Here is a 19,603-nt window from a genome sequence, read left to right on the forward strand (position 1 = left end):
ATTTTTGAAGAAATAAAAGGTGGACCTAGCCTTCCCGTCATGTCTACAATGACTCTTCCTTCGCATAAGGATATTTCAAAAACTGATGATGGTGCTTCTCGAGCTAAACCCTCAACCTCTATCACTCCTATTGTGGATCTTGGGAGCATGTCTCCTCCCATGTGGGTGAAGCTACGAACAATGTTTCATCCCACCCCTATGCTCTTATCATTGAAAATCCACAAGATGTGCGGCTTCCTGGAAAGTTGCCAAATGTCATCGTTTGTATGATTGTTGGGCTTAGACAGATTGGTGAGGCTCTAAGCTCATGACATGGGAGTCAGTCATATGGTGGTCACTCCTTTCCCATTGCAAATGCCATTTCCATTAATCTACAAGAAGAGATGAAAAATGAAATTGATCAGAATATTTATGTTTTGTCCAAACATGGTGTGACATGTTGGTTTAGGGTTTTTTTGGCCCAACCTCCCTCAACTACTTTTCTGGATCTTTGAACATTATGAGCCTCTTATTAATGGTAAAGTTCATATTTTCCCCATGGCTAAGGGGTTATTTATTGCAAAGTTTGATTATGCTCAAGATACAAATAAAATCTACTGTGATCACTATTTTAGTTGGGCGGACAGATTTTTGTTGATGATTAAGCCTTGGCACTTTGATTTCAAACCTTCTTTCAAAATGTTTAATAAGATCCTGATTTGGGTTCCGATTCCTAATATCCCCCTTCATTTATGGGTTGAACCTCTTTTAGAAGAAGTGGGTGAAGCCCTTGGAGATTTTTTGACGGTGGATGATGAATCAATTGGTATTTTTCACTCCACCTTTGCCTACATTATGGTTGAAATGGATGTTTCAAAGGGGCTACTTGTTGAGATTTTACTCAAATCTTCTAAGGGTTGTTGGGTTCAGTCTTTGGACTATGAAGGAATTCCCTTCCGATATAGAAGATATTTTAAAATAGGTCATGCAGCAACACAATGTCGATTTGATAAAAAGGATATGCAAACTACGTGGTGGAAAGGTGCTTTTCAACAACGTTATATGGTTGAGAAGAAATCTAAGAAACATAGACATTTTTCTCAAGTGGATGAAATGGACTCATAGAGTCTTGGGGCATCCTCTCTAAATGTCATAATTGGTGGGGTTGCTGAAGTTGTGAAAGATTATCATGTTGAAACCCCTAAAGAGAGAGAGATTGGGCATCATGATAAAATTACTAGTGATAGCATCTCCATCATCAAATCTAGGGGCTTTTCAGATAATGCCATGCCTATTGGGAGGAAAAGAAATGACTCTATGATTGTAGAGAATCTTTTTGCAGGCAATCATTCCCAATATAATGGTGGTCTTTTGCTAGCATGGTATGATATGGTAGTGGAAGTTGATGAGGGTTGGATTTCCGTTAAGTGTAAGAAAGATAAGTCCTCCAAGCCTTCTTTTGACATGACTCTCTCCCACAAGAGTAGCTCTAAGTGTAAATATTGATGGTTCTTGGTTGGGTATTGGTTTTAGGCGGGCTTTTGGCTATTATTTCTGTAGCTTTTCTTTTAGGTTGTGGGAGCCTAGTTTTAAGACCCATGTTTTTGGCTATGGGAAACATTTTTACCCATGTTTGTCTGGTGCTTTCAATTTATTTTTGTCAAGACAACATTCTAGTGGAGTGTTCCAGATCCATTTAAAATCTGGTTGTAAAGGGTTTCAGGTCCCTTCAAAACCTAGTTTTGTCTTAATATAAAACTATAGCAGTGTTGCACATCAAGTGAGTCCCCTTGGGTACATACTCAATCACAAATTCACAAAATTAAGTTCAACTCATAAATGAATCATTCTTCATTGATAATGATCTTCATAAAAAGAAACACAACTAACAACATGAGGATAACAAAATTGCTAACCATCTTAGGTGAAACGGTTTCCTTATTTATATAAATTCCCTATTACTACTACATCTCGATCACAATATCTAAGGAGAGATTGATTAATAAAAAAAGGAGCACAAATTGACTAAGATTCCAATTAGGAATGCAACTTATAACACCTATTATATCACATAAATATCCATTACATGGGATCCAACAAACAATTTATTGACACATGTTTAGCTAGTTAAATTCACAATGAAAGGGTTCCATGTGTAAGTGCATCTTCTGAATAGTCCAATTTGTTTTAGCTATCATTTGACCAAATCAATACTTATTTTGTAATGGCTACAAGAACTAGAACATTGAATGGTAACAAGAAAAATCAACTCAAGTCTAAAGGAAAGGCTACAAAATTTGTTAGCATATATAACATCAAATAATCATAGCAACTAACCATTTTCATCACATCATGCACATATATATTATATTAATGTTATCGACACCACACATAAAATAATTCTTAAATAAAGTCTTAACATAACCACTTTTTGGTATGTCTTGATTTGCAATGGGCTAATCTTCTTCTCAAGGAGGGGTTTTAAGACCTTCAAAAGTAAATGGATGCCTTGCTAAGAGCGATGAAAGACCTATTCTTATGATCCAATGAAAAGTCATTCAGGAAGACATCAACTACTCATCTAATCATGCCTTGATATATAGGAACATGGGGCTCCGACTATCTCTACCCTCTTTGCAAATGTGGGCTCAAGATACTTGGAACCTTAAAGCAGAAATGGAGTTTTTATTAGCAGCTAATATCTATTTTATGATGATGTTTTCAAGCATGTTAAAAAAAATAGGGCATTTGAAGGGGGGCCCTATGTCTATAATCAAGTGGGTCTTTTTATTAAGCCATTGCATGCTAGATTTAATCCTTTCGAGAAGCTTCCATCAAATCTTCTGGTGAGCGTAAGACTTTCTTAGTTCCCCTGGAATTTTGGAGAAATGATATTTTCAATTTAGTCATGACACAACTTGGCAAGCATGTTGGCCATTTGAGACAAACCATGAAAAAAAAGGTAATCAGCTATGCCCATGTATGTGTTGAACTTGATTTAAGTACGCCTTTGCATGATTCTATGGAAATTTGTCTAGGATTCTACTCTTGGATCCAACAAATAGAGTATGAAACCTTTCCTTTTCATTGTCAAATTTGGCATGAATATGGGCATTTGTAGTAAATGTGTCCAAAAACTAACCATGTAGGGATTACAAACAATGGATCCTCATGACCATTACCCAAGTAGGATAAAGGTAAAACATCAGTTACAAAAGATAAATAAGGTTTTATTTCAGCCAAAGCAAGAATTAGGGGAATAGGTCAGAATAGAATCCTTAAGGACAGACAAAGTGATGAGGTTTTTAATAGATTTGATGCTTTAGAAGACCTAGAAAATTTTGATAATGAACTTGTAGATATGCTTACTGATTGAAATATTTAGGTTATGGATCAAATTAATAATGAGAAGGTTATTACTCCTAATGGAGGCACCCAGGACACAAGTCATGATGTTCAAATGGATTCAGACACCCTTTTGTTGAATTCATGTGAGCTGGATGTTAATGGTATTAAAGTTTCTCCTACTTCTTCAAGTATTATTAGCATAGCAATTAATACGAATAAAGATTCTATAGAGATCATTAAAGGAAGAGGAACCTAAACTACTGGGGATCCAACAAAAGACTAGGAAAAAGGTTGTACTGATAAGCACCCCCTCACTACAAAGGGGAGGAAAAATGATCAGGAAAAGGTTAAGCTTATAGGATAGACTTTGGTGGGGTCTAGTACTGTGAATACCTTAGACTCCCATTTCTCACCTTCTAAAAAATGATTTTCCTCTAATGGAATGTTAAGGGGTTAAATGTAGACAAAAGGCTATTCGAGATTTGATCAAATCTGATTCTCTTGATGTGGTGTTCATACAAGAAACTAATTTATCGGTTGATGGTATGCTTAATAAGGTTCCTAGAATTTGGTCTTGAATTTAGTCTCAGTACATCATAGGTATGGATAATTTAGGTGGTATGGCTTTCCTCTGGGATCCATAGATGTTAAGGCCTCTTCAATGGATTTCTTATAGGTAATCTATGTCTATGCTTGTTGTGAATTATGAATCTAGTGAAAATTTACTCTTCACTAATGTTTATGCCCAACTGATTTGGTTGGAAAATCGGTGCTTTGGTCTCATATTAGATATGTCAGATCTCTTGCCCCCCATTTTCCTTGGATTTTGGTAGGGGATTTCAATGCAATCTCGAGTCTAGAGGAAGAAGGGGTGGTAATGCTCAGTTTGATTATTCTGCAAGTCTCCTAAGGGATTATATTGAGCTTCTAAGGGTTTTGGACATTAAGCCAGCTAATGGGATCTTCACTTGGAATAATATTCTTGGTCTCTTTCTATTAGATAGGTGATAAAAAAATTATTAATTCTGAGATTTAAGACTAGAAAGGGTCAGATCACTGGCCAATTAAATTTACTACTTGGGTCTTTCAAGCTTCTAAAAATTCTTCTTTCAATTTTTAGCTTATATGTGATTCCTCACTCCAGGACCTTATGGTTGTGTGGTGGCAGGACTGCCTATGGTACTACGATGTACTCTTTTGTCAAGCAACTTCAATGTTTCAAGTATAGGATTAAAAGGTGGAACGAGTCTTGTTTTGAAAATATTTTTATGGATAAGGTTCAAGATCAATCTCGAGTGGATGGTATAAACCAAAAAATTAGAGATCAAGGCCTTTTAGAGGATTTATATATAGAAGAGTTAGCTCTTGTAAAAGAGTTGGAGGAGTGGGAGCTGCGGGAGTAAATCTGTTGGGAACAAAAGTCTTGTATTGATTGACTCCAAGAAGGTGATAGGATTTTGTAGAATTTTTATAGTTCTATGAATGATAGGAGGTGTGGTAATTCTATCACTTCTCTAATTTCCTCTAAGGGTTATCTTCTCTCTTCCTATAAAGACTTTTTTGAGGAGGCCATTAGATTCTTTCAAGCCCTATATAGTGAAAATTGTCCACCTGTTGTTGGGGAAGATGAGTTAGTGATAAGTTGCATTCCCTCTATTATTAATGTTGAGATGAACATGAAACTTTCTAGGCCCATCACTCTGAAAGAAGTTGAAAGAGTGGTATTTGGAATGAAGAAAGGAAAAGCACCTGGTCTAGATGGCTTTCCTATTGAATTTTATCAATAATTTTGGGAGGTGGTCAAACATGATTTGTTCGAGGTGGTACAGGAATCTTATATAAACAAGTAGATGTTAAGGGCTTTGAATTCTACATTTATTGCTTTCAGTCCTAAAAAAGACGAGGCCAATTCTCTTTTTTCCTTTCATCTCATTTCACTTTGTAATGTGATATATAAAATTGTCATAAAGTTGATTGCTGAAAGGCTTAAGCCATGGCTCGCTAACTTGATTTCAAAAAAGAAAGGTGGTTTAGTGGTTGGGAGGAAAACTATAGATGGAGTTATTATAGAAACATAAGCTATACTAGATGGAGCACGAGAAGTGGGAGACTAGAGAGGTGGGACATTTGAATGCAAGGCAAGGTGGGAAACCCTACAATGGATAGGCAAACCAGAGGGAGAAGGGTAAGGATGACTCCTAGGACAGCCCAGATTCCTCTGAGTTGAGTGGAAAGGACCCAACAGATGGGGACCCACAAGCAGGAGACAAGCCCATTGATCCTGATCAAAAAAAGGATGAGTCACATGCTCAAGACACTCCTAGGTAGGAATTGGTGAGAAGGGACAATGGGCGGTCTTGGACTTCTCTATTTAGTGTCAAACGGAGTGGAATGTCCTCACTCTCCCCAGTTCATAATATTTCAAATCTAGAAAACGGTGGATTTTCTATTGAAATGCCAGACCCTAGTATTGATCATAACATCAACCTTATGGCAATGACACTGGTTGGAAAAAATTTGGGTCCCAGGCCAAATACTGATATTGTTAAAATTTTTGCTAAACACAAATGGTCACTTAAAGATCAAGTGGAGATCAATGCTATGTCAAATGTGGCGTTGTCTTTGGCCTTCTCCTACAAGGAAGATATGTCAAGAGTGCTTTGTGATGGTCCCTGGCTGATCGGTAAAGAAATGCTAGCTCTGCAAAAATGGGCGCCTAAGTAGGAACTTAATGAAACATTTTTTGTCCAGGCTCCTGTCTGGGTTAGACTACTAGGCCTTCCCTTAGAATTCTGGGTGGAATATGTGTTTAAAGTTGTTGCTAGCTCTTTTGTTGAACTCCTCTCAATGGACTGCATAACTACGGCTAGAAGAAGACTTACTTTTGCCAGGATCTATGTCGGGGTCACGCAAGGCACATATATGCCTTTATCCATTGAAATCAACTCTAGATTGTGAAAATGGAACCAACCTATGGAATATAAAAATCTCCCTTTCACTTGCTTTCGGGTGAACTCACAATACTGGTTCCCACTTTTTGACCAACTTTGACACTTATATGAATATTTTGAAAAAAAACCTTCACTTTCTAACACCTATAACTTTTAAACCATTAAGAATTTGAAGATGATAAAAACTAGTGATTTTTAACATCTTGTTTGTAGATTCTAAATATATTTTTTTCCAATTTTTTTGAATAAAATTTTATTGATATTTCCATCTCCCTCAAAAAGTATTTTTTTACAGCAAACAACATTTTTTAAGAGTGATGTGTATCCCGAAATGCATTATTTTTTTTCTATAAATGATAAAAACTTAATTCTTTTGAATTTTGGTTTATAACATCAATACCTAGGGCATGCAGTTGGTTTGATTGTGACATGTTGAATATTTTTCATTTTATTAAGTTTTGAAGTTTGACTAATTATAATTTAGATATAGGTGTATGTTTGAACACATAACTTGTTCTATATGTATCAAAATTCAATTTTCTTTTTTTTGTTAGAAAGAAAACATCAATACCTAGTGCATAGATATTTTTCAGAATTTTTTTGAATTAGTTTAATATTTTTCCCAATGCATTGAACAAAGAAGTTCATGTTCGGTGAAAAAACTACGTTCATAAGAAATAAAATAAAAATATATTAATGAAATTAAATACATTAAAGTTATACTATTTGGAAAGCTTATAATAAAGACTAAATACTTTTAAAAAAAAAAAACTTTTAAATGAATTTCTTTGACCCCCCAAAAGCTAATGTAAAATTGGGTTTTTATTAGCATTTGATAGATGCAAAGGAGACTCCATTGCAAGTATGATTTAGAAGTAGAGAGGTTCTATCCAATAAATTTTGATCTAAAAGCCTTTGATTTAACTCTCTTCAATTAATTACTTAAAATGGGACCTCTTAAAGCTTAAATCATTATATTTTCTAAAAAATGTATGATTTCAACAAAAATTAGGACGTACCAAAAAGTGGGAACCAGCTTTGTGAGTTCACCCTTTCATTACAAAAAAGTGGGACATAACAAGGAAATGCCCGCTTTAGGTGGCCAAAGAGAAAGAAAAGAAAGAAAGGACATAACAATGGAAAGAAAAAAACCCTATTAAGCATCCCGAGAGCTCTGAAAAAGAGAATAGAATCGAAGAGGCCCAGAGTGTCATTATCCCTGACATGATAAATCCATGAATAGATGTTAATGGGGAAAACCTAGAAATACCTTTGAATGATAAAGGTGAAATGGATCAAATAGGTAAAGATGATAGAGATCAACAAGATATGAATCAGGAGGATCAAAAGAGTGATAACTTGGAAGAAGGAGAGATATAGGTGGTGTTATAGAACAATGACGAAGCAGATTTGAAACACATTATAGAAAACACCAGCAGAGCAGGCCTTAGTAATGATTTTGAAGAAGCCTAGAGGTGCTTGATATTTGGAGGGATCTCGTTGTCAGGATCACAACAATCTATAGAAATGGCACAAGCGACCATTCAACAATCACCTACGACCTCATTGCTTAATGCTAAGTGGGTAGAGGTCGACGATGCTGACCAGAAGACAACCACTCAAGAGGAAAATTGCAATACAAATGAACTTGCAGAGCAAAAGAGGTGGCAAAAAAGGGCCTAAATCTACCCCTCAGGCTAACTCAGTCAAGACAGGAAACCATAGTAAAGATGACACTGTAGACATCTAAAAATGGTCAACGCTTGCGGAGTCATACTTTAACATTTGTGCATTGCCTTATTTTAGGGTTTTTGCATTGCATTAACATTTCTTCTATGTTGCGCACTTGGTCTTTATCATTTGTGAGCATCGAGTCCTTCTTTTGCATTCCTCATTTTTATCACTTTCAAATTTGGTCTTGTCGATAGCAATCTTCAGTCATGATTTTGGTCGATCTTATCCTATCCATCAATGTACATGCTCATTTATCATCATTTTGGACATCGTCAATCCTAATTGATGATGGAATTAGGGTTTTTTCATCTTGTCAATCTCATCATCTTGCAATTGATTTTTCATTGATCCTCATTCTTGTCAGTCTCATCATCTTGCGATCGATTCGTCATCGATTCTTGTCCTGATCAATCTTGTCATCTTGCAATCGATTCATCATCGATCCTTCTCCTCATCAATCTCATCATTTTGTGATCGATTCGTCATCGATTGTTGTCTTTTTCAATCATGTCAGTTTGGATCAATTAGTAATTGCTCCTTGTCAATTGGCGCCTATCAATTTGATCTCTTTATCAATCTCAATCATTTATCAGCATTGGTCTTCTATCAATCAAAATCATGATTGAATCGAAATCAATTATCTTTTGTCAAGACCTAATTGTCATCCTTGAATTTATAATTAATCTCGATTGTCATTTTCCCTCTAGGTTAAATAATTTATTTATTTATCCTAAGTCTTCTTGTCACAATTAAATTTTTATTTAATTGCCTAATTAATTCCCCCTCTTTTTATGAATTAATTAATGAATGAAAAATTATTAATTAATTTACCTAATTTTCATCAATTTCTAATTTCCTAATTTCCAATTCATCATTTCTAACCTAATTTTCTATTTTCTCCTATTTTTCTAATATTTCCCCTAATTTCATGGGAGTGACATTTCAATCTTGTCATAATTTGTCATAATTTGTCAATCAATCAATTTTGCATAGCAATCTTGTCAATTTTGTCAGAATTTCTCAATCAATCAATTTTGCATAGAAAGTGTCAATTTTGTCATAATTTGTCATATTTGTCATTCTTGATTTGAAATTTCCTTTCAAATCTCTTCATGATAATCTTGTCCTCTCTCCAATTTGTCTATAAATTGGATGAATTTCTTCAATCAAGAATCCCAATTAATCGCATTTTCGAATTCCATCTAATCACATTTTGAGAGAAATCAATCATGCTTCTAGTATCCTTATGCTGTCTTGTCAATCTTGCTTTCATATTATGCTTATGCACTTGTAGGTGAGATCCACAAACACACTAATTTGAAGGAGAAAGATGGACAAAGGAGAATCATGAAGGAGATATTCGCATTTGTAATGGTTTGCATTTGATTTGAATGTCTTGTTTTCATATCTCTGTTGAGTTTTTTTAGGATTGTTATCATTGTAATTTAGTTTTCGTGATTGAGCTAGTCTAATTTGCTATTTGCTTTGATGATTTCTGAATTCCTATCTACATTAATTGAAAATGACAATCAATATTAATTAGAAATTCAAGGATGACAATTAGGTCTTGACAAAAGATAATTGATGTCGATTCAATCATGATTTTGATTGACAAAAGACCAACGCTTATAAATGATTGAGATTGATAAAGAGGTCAAATTGATAGGTACCAATTGATGAGGAGCAATGACTAATTAATCTAAACTGACATGATTGAAAAAGACAATGATCGATGATGAATCGATTGCAAAATGATGAGATTGATGAGGACAAGGATCAATGATGAATCAATTACAAGATGACAATCAAGATTAATTAGAAATTCAAGGACAACAATAAGGTCTTGACAAAAGATAATTGATGTTGATTCGATCATGATTTTGATTGATAGAAGACTAATGCTGATAAATGATTGAGATTGATAAAGAGATCAATGGGCCTTTGTGGCCTTTTGGATATTTCTTTTTCTTTATAGATCATATTGTTCTTTGTTTTGACATGTCGATTATATTGGACACGTTGATCCTTGAATACATGTGGATTTCTAGACTTATGACGTTTATACTTCGCATCCAAATTGCTTGGAGGGGGAAAGGAATGCATGGATGGATATGAATGAAATGGAGTTCTTTTGGATTGATGAAATTTACTCAAGGATGTGTGCCTTTGCTGACCTTGCCTTCATTTCCATTCAGTGAAGCCCAATTCTTCCAATACCCTATCCATTATCGAATGCATATTTTCCATCCTTTCATCCCTTTGGTCCAATCTTTTGCATAAATCCTTGCCTTAGTTTCATCTTATTTTCCATGTCCTTATCCTACCAACATTTTTTAGCATACTTTTAAAGGTCATGGTCCATTTTTTTCAAGACTACTATCCAAAAAAAAAAAAAGATGCTTGAGTCCTTCTTTCATCCCCTATCATGTGTCCATCTTCTATTGAAAAAGTCAAAATACAAACAAAAAGTGAAAAAAAAAAGGCCAAAAAAAAAAAACGTAACGCAAAAAATAATTCGTCCATTGGTGAAAACCTGGCAAACAGGTACCTTGGGCAAGTACCATGATGAAAACCTAGCAAACAAGCATCATGCATAATCTATGAACTTCTTGCACACCACACTTGGGGGCAGGTTTCCTCCTTCATATCCTATTGCCCTTCATTATCCTATCATACCATGTCATTACCCTTCATATCCTATTGTCCCTCATGTCCAGTTTCCCTTTCCACCTTTGATCTTGACAAGGTTGAGGATCGTCATGAGCATCATGCATCTTATTTGCAGCTTTTAGTCTATCATAGCTTTTGGTCTTTATCCATTTTCTTATTACAACCTTTCATCCATATTCCCTAGCTTATTGCAACTTTCTACCACTATCCCTTAGCCTACCCTGACCTTCAGTCCATGTCCCTTATCCATTCTTGGTCTTGCTTATCCTATCCATACTTATCACTATCCATACATTCTTTTTGTCCCTTGATCTTGATCTGACATAAGGACGTGAAATGCAAAACATGGTTTCAAAAACCTCTTGACATGTCCCTCATGCCATGTCACTACTTTACATTGTCATATCTAGTCTCTTGTCCCATCATACAATAGCCCTTGAAAATTGCATCTGTATTGTCTCCATGATAAAAGGCCTTTGTCTTTCCTCTCTCCACCAACATTTCAGCAAGCCTATTTATTTACCTGTCATATTCCTTTCCTTGCTAGGCACTGGGGGCAAAATCATAAAAATTTGAAATAATGTCTTGAAAAAATACAAAAAAATCAAATAATGTCCTGAAAAAATCTAAAAAAATCAAATAATGTTATGAAAAAATCCCTAAAAAGTCGAATAAAAGTCCTGAAAAATGAACAAAAAAAAAATTGTAAAAAAACTCAAAATTCCTACAAAGTGAAAAACATCAAAATCCAAAAACAATCTCTTGAGCATTTTTGCATTTTGTCAATAAATGGTTCCCTTTGTGCATAAATAGATCACTGAGCATACATCCAATGGTACTCAATCACACATTGCACTTTACTGAAATCATGCATTAATAGACGAACTTTTCAATCAAACCAGACATTCAAACTAATCAAAATTGTCATATCAATCAATCAACATCAATATCATTTGTCCTTGTCAACATTATCATGGGTCTTATATAGGGTGTGGTATACTCAAAACCAGACTATGTCCTATGTTAGATGGGGTACCACATTCCCTGAAACCAGATAGCATGATCATTCTTGTGTTCCACTTTTGACAATGATGATTAGAATGTTTGTTTGACTTGGTCAAATTTGTGAGTCTTATCTTTTTATTGGTTTCTCTTGGGCTTCAATCATGTTCCTATGTTTCTTAATGATGTCACTGATTGATTTAGAGTGATTGGGATGGTTCATGGTTCCTTTCCTTTTTTGTTGTGTTTGCTATTTGTGGAATGTTTGTCACAAATTGGGGCAACTATATCATTGGGTGTTTGTGATAAGTATGTTCTCTTTGTGAACACCGCATATACCTCGATCCTTGATGTATGCACCCTAGGATGATTCACTCATTCCTTGTGTACGATGTGTCTATCTTTTTGCAAAAGGGGTTGCGTTCCAACTCTGGCCTTCAATGCCATGATGCTCTACATCCGCTTTGCTACATTAAATAAAGGTTCTCACCTACTTCTATGCATTGGTGAAAGCAAGTTTTTCTTCATCTCTAACTGTCCTCTATCTAATTTCTTCCTACTAACATTTCTTCCATCAATTTGGGCAAACAGTTTGGTCTAGTTCTCCAATCTCCAAAAACATAAGCTGCATCCTGCATTCATTGATTAGTACATTTTCATTACATCAAGTCCACACACAACATTTTATCCATTTCATATTATAAATGCATCAAAAACACACAAAAATATATCCATACATGTTCCACAATGGTACATAAATAGTGCATAAGCCATCCATACATGGAAAGTACACATAAGCCATAACACATTGCATCCCATCATATAGCTACATGTCATATCATATATCAAAACAATATCGGAGTACAAAATTGGACTGTCTGTCCTAAGTATGGCCTATAGGCTGACTACATAATGTCACACTACATATGTCTCTGTCATAAGGAGCACACGCCTTTCTCACTAGGTGCTCCCTCTGTCCTCCTCATCCCTACCATGTCTCAAGGATGATGTCCCTCTTGTCCCGAGTCCTAGTTGTCATGGTCTCCTAGGTCCACTCACCCCCATGCTACTCACTGACCTCTGAGAGCATGGCCTACTCTCTGTCCTTGACCATGACCGATATGATGCTGCTCTTTACTCTGGTGGAACTGCACTCTTATATAGTATCCTCCAATAGCGTTTCTCATCTCCAAACTCTACCAACATTTGTGCCATCTCATATGCATTAGCATCCCTAATCGATCCAATATACTCAGTCACTCTCTACTCTACTTGTTGTGCCTAGGCTATTGTTGTATCTCGGACCGCTGTCAGTCTGGCTATCTCTGCTCTGAACTGATCCTGATCTATCCTCAAGATAGCATTCTATCTCTCTAATGTTGCAATGTGATCATGCTGACTTTCTATGGTGGCCCTACATATCTCCATCTCCTCTATGCTAACTGTCACTGGCTCTATGGGTATATCCTGCAATGCCTCTTGATTGGCTGGATCTAGCTCATCCTCCCCATCCTCATCTCCATCCTTTTCATCCTCCTCATCATCCCCTCCATCCTTGTCATCCTCCTCAAAACCCCCTCCGTCCTCATCATCCTCGTCATCCTCATCATCTCCCTCCTCCTCTCCAGTGAGTGGGAAGTCCTCCTGTCTCCTAGGTACCAGAATATCAGGATCTATCAATGGCACAAGCCGTCATCATGCAAACCATCATTCATACTCCTCTATTGTCCTGGTGTCTACCACATCTGATCTCCAATCCCATTGTCTCTACTATAGCTATGTGAAGTCGGTGTATGCTATGTGTGGCTGAATCATCCTCCCCCACTAACTTGTCTCTCTGTGAGATTGAGCAAAGTGTGCAGTCCCTCTCGGTACATCCCACCTCTCTCAAAACTATTGTCTGACTCTCTTTGGCAGATACATCTCAATCACTCTCTAGCAATTCACTGGTCACCCAATTAGGTAACTCTCTTATCTACAATATGGTAGCTCATCACTATCATCTAACCGTCCAAGGCAATCAAGATATGGCCTCCATGTGAACTCTCTCACTTTGTCTAGCTCATGTTGCTAATACAATATGTATCCGAACAAACCCTATCTCAATGTACCCCTATAGAAGTACATGTATGGTCGATGTGGTACTACCTGTCTCTCTACAATCGATCGACATATGGCTATGTGCTCAAATACACATACTTGTAATAATGTGACCCCATAGCTCAAAGTCTGCACCCCCTAATATGCTATTTGATGTAGCTGAAAATATAGCATAGCAAGCACACATGGTCCCCATGTGTATACAGTCCCCTCTGTCACCATCCTCTCTAACACTCTTCCCCATCCAATAGGAAATCCATGTCCTCATCTATCCCCTACTAATAGGCATGCTATAACCATGGCTATCACCACATATCGCTCATCGTACTCTACTGCCATGGTCTCCAAACATATCTCCCTCTCTATGATATCAAGGTGATCTGCATCGCACTCAAATAATATACACAATGAGTCTCTCCCTATCATTGGGTCATATACTATCATCTCCCCATGAATCAGAATGCGGAGGATATGCCACACGTCCTCTAGTGTCACCGTCGCCTCTCCAGTCGGCAGATGGAATGAGGAAGTCTCTGAATGCCATCGCTCTGCCAATGCGGTGAGTAGTCTTGTGTTTTCCCTAATCTTGGACATGTATGTGATATAGTATAATCAAAGTCTTGCTAATGTATCTCTGTCCATTCTCCTGAGTCTATGTCGCAACATGAAGCAGTCAGGTCTATTCTCTCGCATAATCAATGGATATTGTCGACTCTGCATCACAATTGGGGCACACTTTGTCAGTTTTAGGGTTTTCTCCTAAGGGCTACATTTCCTTGTTTCATGCACAAATCAAGGTTTTTCTTATCTATTTTGACCTATCCTACCCTTATCTCCCTTTTCAGGATCATCCGTGTGTTGTTTTCGGTCAATTTAGGGTCCTAAGTGCACAACTATGCCTGTGTACCCTGTCTTGCACCTGTGCAGCATCAAGCTGCACTTGTGTACCCTACACAAGCATAGAACCTCCTCACATAGGCACAGAATGTGCCTACATAGGCACATATGTCCATTTTTAACTTCCCTGTGGGTCCCGCAATGTCCCGCAATCCAGCAAAATTCATGAAATTGACAATATGGGTTTTCAAGATGCATACCGTTGCTCTCACGTCATTTAGTCATCTATAGGTGTGTACACATTCCCCAAGGTGATCTACCATTGAAATGTTCGCAATCTCTATGCAAGGGTCCTTTTTCTAGAGCAACAATTCCTCCACTTTGGCTAGTGCAAATGAGCTTTTTTCCTTCTCCTTGTCTCATTTATAGATCTTTGTCAGTGCATAGATGGACGTGCACCCTCTCCATCTTATGTTGGTCATGGTCTTTTGCACCTTCCACTACTTGTCATTTATGTATCCGACCTCTGATCTTTCATCCATTTGATCCTATCATTTTCTATCATTCTTATCGATCAATTGGCCTCTTTTCTCGATGTTTTTGGCCAATTCCTCGAGGGGGCATGCATATGTCATCATTATTGTTTGGGGCATTTTCATTATTGTTCTTCGAAACAATGCTTGAAATTGCATTGCCTCAAAGAGGGGCAAAATGTAGACATCTAAAAATGGTCAATGCTTGCGAAGTCATACTTTAACATTTGCGCATTGCCTTATTTTAGGGTTTTTGCATTGTATTAATGTTTCTTCTATGTTGCACACTTGGTCTTTATCATTTGTGAGCATTGAGTCCTTCTGCATTCCTCATTTTTATCGCTTTCAAATTTGGTCTTGTCGATAGCAATCTTCAGTCATGATTTTGGTCGATCTTATCCTATCGCATCAATGTACGTGCTCATTTAACATCATTTTGGAGATCGTAAATCCTAATCGATGATGGAATTAAGGTTTTGTCCTCTTGTCAATCTCGTCATCTTGTGATCAATTCATCATTGATCCTCATTCTTATCAATCTCTTCATCTTGCGATCAATTCATCATCGATCCTTGTCCTGATCAATCTTGTCATCTTGCAATTGATTCATCATCGATCCTTGTCCTCGTCAATCTCATCATTTTGTGATTGATTCATCATCGATCGTTGTCTTTTTCAATCGTGTCAGTTTGGATCAATTATTCATTGCTCCTCATTAATTAGCACATATCAATTTGATCTCTTTATCAAACTCAATCATTTATCAACATTGGTCTTCTAAAAATCAAAATCATGATCGAATCGACATCAATTATCTTTTGTCAAGATCTAATTGTCATCCTTGAATTTCTAATTAATCTTGATTGTCATTTTCCCTCTAGGTTAAATAATTTATTTATTTATCCTAAGTCTTCTTGTCACAATTAAATTTTTATTTAATTGGCTAATTAATTCCCCCTCTTTTTGTGAATTAATTAATGAATGAAAAATTATTAATTAATTTACCTAATTTTCATCAATTTCTAATTTCCTAATTTCCAATTCATCATTTCTAACCTAATTTTCTATTTTCTCCTATTTTTCTAATATTTCCCCTAATTTCATGGGAATGATATTTCAATCTTGTCATAATTTGTCATAATTTGTCAATCAATCAATTTTGCATAGCAATCTTGTCAATTTTGTCATAATTTGTCAATCAATCAATTTTGCATAGCAATCTTGTCAATTTTGTCATAATTTCTCAATCAATCAATCTTGCATAGAAAGTGTCAATTTTGTCATAATTTGTCATATTTGTCATTTTTTATATGAAATTTCCTTTCAAATCTCTTCATGCTAATCTTGTCCTCTCTCCAATTTATCTATAAATTGAATGAATTTCTTCAATCAAGGATCCCAATTAATCACATTTTCAAATCCCATCTAATCACATTTTGAGAGAAATCAATCACACTTCTAGTATCCTTATGTTGTCTTGTCAATCTTGCTTTCATATTATGCTTATGCACTTGTAGGTGAGATCCAAAAACACACTAATTTGAAGGAGAAAGAAGGACAATGGAGAATCATGAAGGAGATATTTGGGTTTGTAATGGTTTGTGTTTGATTTGAATGTCTTGTTTTCATATCTCTATTGAATGTTTTTAGGATTGTTATCATTGCAATTTAGTTTTCATGATTGAGCTAGTCTAATTTGCTATTTGCTTTGATGATTTTTGAATTCCTATCTACAGACATGGGTGTTGGTATTTTGGATATGTTGATATGGTTTTGCCATTGATGTCAACACATGTCATCACTTGTCAACACTTATCAGCATTTGGAGATCTTTGTTATGTTCACCGGCAAGTCAGAAACTTATGCACAGTCACTAGTATTTGGCCCACCAATAGATTATATTGTTCTCCACCGATTGGAATGACTTGGAGACTACTTTGTTATGTCAAAGACATTATTTGATCACTTGGTTTTGGCAATTTGGTTATTGTTCTACTTAGGTTTGCATATTTGTTGTTATTGGCAAATAGGTCCAAGTTATGCACTAGAAAGCATATCTATTCCAAGTCAGCACGACATGTTATGGAGATGATCTATTATTATTGCAAATGCATTGATCCAACATGATGCATCGAATATAAATTTATTTGTAATTCATTTTATTGTAATATCTTTTAGTGAGCCAACCTATTCAATTTGTCTTAGGTTATGGTATAAATGTAAGATCTCAATTGTGAGATTGATATGCAATTGGAAAAAGAATTGTAATAGGGTGTATGCGAAAATAAGTAGAGCTATACACGTAGACATCATTTTAAACTTGAAGGAAGGTTTTTGTGAAGGCAACCAGAACTAAACTAGTACTGAATCCAACATAAGGAGATGCTATTTTAAGAAGTACATTATTATTGGATTTAACTATCCAATTGTAGTCAGTGTGACTCCCACTATATGATTAAGCAGTGAGCTCTAGGTAGTTGGCCTTTCTGCATGTGCAGAATCCAATTTGTACACACATACTATCTACAGTAGTATCATTTGATTGTGGGTAAGGCTTCCCATTGTGGTTTTTCCCCTTACAGGGATTCCATGTACAAATATTTGTGTTATGTGTTGTGGATGTTATTGTCTTTATGTTTCATGCATTAATCTTTATCGGTACTACAATTAACTGTTAAAACTCTCTACTAGCATAAATTTTAGTTTACCGACATTAAGCATTAAGTTTTGGTTAAGTTAACTTTGGTTGAATTTAGTGGACAACTAATTCACCCCTCCTCTTAGTTGTCTCTAGGACCTAACAATTGGTATCAGAGCATATTCTTCTTTTTGCAAAACTTTAACAGCTTGAGCAGATCCAATGTCTTCTAACTATTTCAGGAAGGACAATCTGAAACTTGATGGAACCAACTATGGCATATGGAAGATCAAGATGGAGACATATTTAAATTGCATTGGAAAGGAAATATGGGATGTTACAAAGAATGGCTATACTGCTCCTACTCAAAGTCAACCTAATCCACCAAACTTGGCTAAAGATGAGGAAAATGATTGCAAAGCAAGAGAAGCACTTTTGAGCACATTGTCAGATCAACAAGTCATGGGATTGTCAGACAAATCTACTACTAAATCTATTTGGGACAAATTGGAAACATTGAATGAAGGAGATTCCACAGTCAAAATTGCAAAACTTGAATGCTTTTAGGTCAGGTATGAAAATCTGAAAATGGAAGAAGATGAAAGAATTTCTGATTTTATGGAAAGAGTAAATGAAATTGTTATAGGTACACAATGTTGTGTAGGAACCTTAAGTAAAGATGAGATTGTTTCTAAAGTGTTAAGAGATTTTTCACCGGCATACAAAATGAAAGTTATTGCTATAAATAAATTAAGAACAATTTCTAATGCATCAGTATCTATAGACACTTTGGTTGGAAAACTTTTAGGTTTTGAACTTGAGGAATTTGGTCTTGTTGCTACTATTAAAACTGATCTAGCTTTCAAGGCATCATCATCTGCATCATCATCATCACCATTTGATAAATCTAATTGGAAATATTTCTATGCAAGAGAACTTGAAGAAAGCAAGAGAGAAAATGAAGAACTAGAAGAGCTTGAAGAACTATTTGCAAGGAAAATGCCTAAAGGTCCAATTGGAAGTCAGTATGAAGGTAAAGCACCCTTTAAATGTTTTAACTGTAATAAGATTGGTCATATGGCTTCTAGATGTCCTGATAGACATACAAGATTAAGAGAAGAAGCTAAAAGAACATATAAGCCTAACCTTGATTATCAGAGATACAAGTTTAAGAAGAATCAAGACAAATCTTGTTATTGTGCTGATGAAGGAGTCACTGATGATTTTGATAAGGATCCGATAGACAATGGATGGGATTTTGTTTCTATAATAGAAGACCAGCTAGCAACTACTATTCAACCTGTAGAGCAGGGCCTGGTAGCTAAAGTTAAAGATAAGAATGAATGGATTATTGGTTCAGGATGTTCACATCACATGACTGGTGATAAGAGTAAATTCTTAACCTTTCAAGATTACAATGGAGGTATAGTGATATTTGGAGATGATAAAGCTTGTATGATCAAAGGAAAAGGAACTATATCTTTTGATGGTAAGCACAATACTAATAATGTTTACTATGTTAAAGGTAAGAAGCATAATATTTTGAGTGTTGGTCATTTAGTTGAGAAAGGATTTAAGTTAAAATTCAAGAATGTTAAATACAAAATCTTAAATAGAACTGGTTTGGAAATTGTAACTGGTAATCAGACTAAGGGTAATATCTTTCATTTGAGAAACAATGAGAAAGGATGTTTGATTGCACATATTGATGAAAGTTGGTTATGGCATAAGAGACTTTGTCATGTAAATTTTGATTGCATTGTGAAAATCAGTATAACTAAGATAGTAAGAGATTTACCTAAGATTGTTAA

This window comes from Cryptomeria japonica, chromosome 10 (assembly GCF_030272615.1).
Source record: "Cryptomeria japonica chromosome 10, Sugi_1.0, whole genome shotgun sequence".
Classification (NCBI taxonomy): domain Eukaryota; kingdom Viridiplantae; phylum Streptophyta; class Pinopsida; order Cupressales; family Cupressaceae; genus Cryptomeria; species Cryptomeria japonica.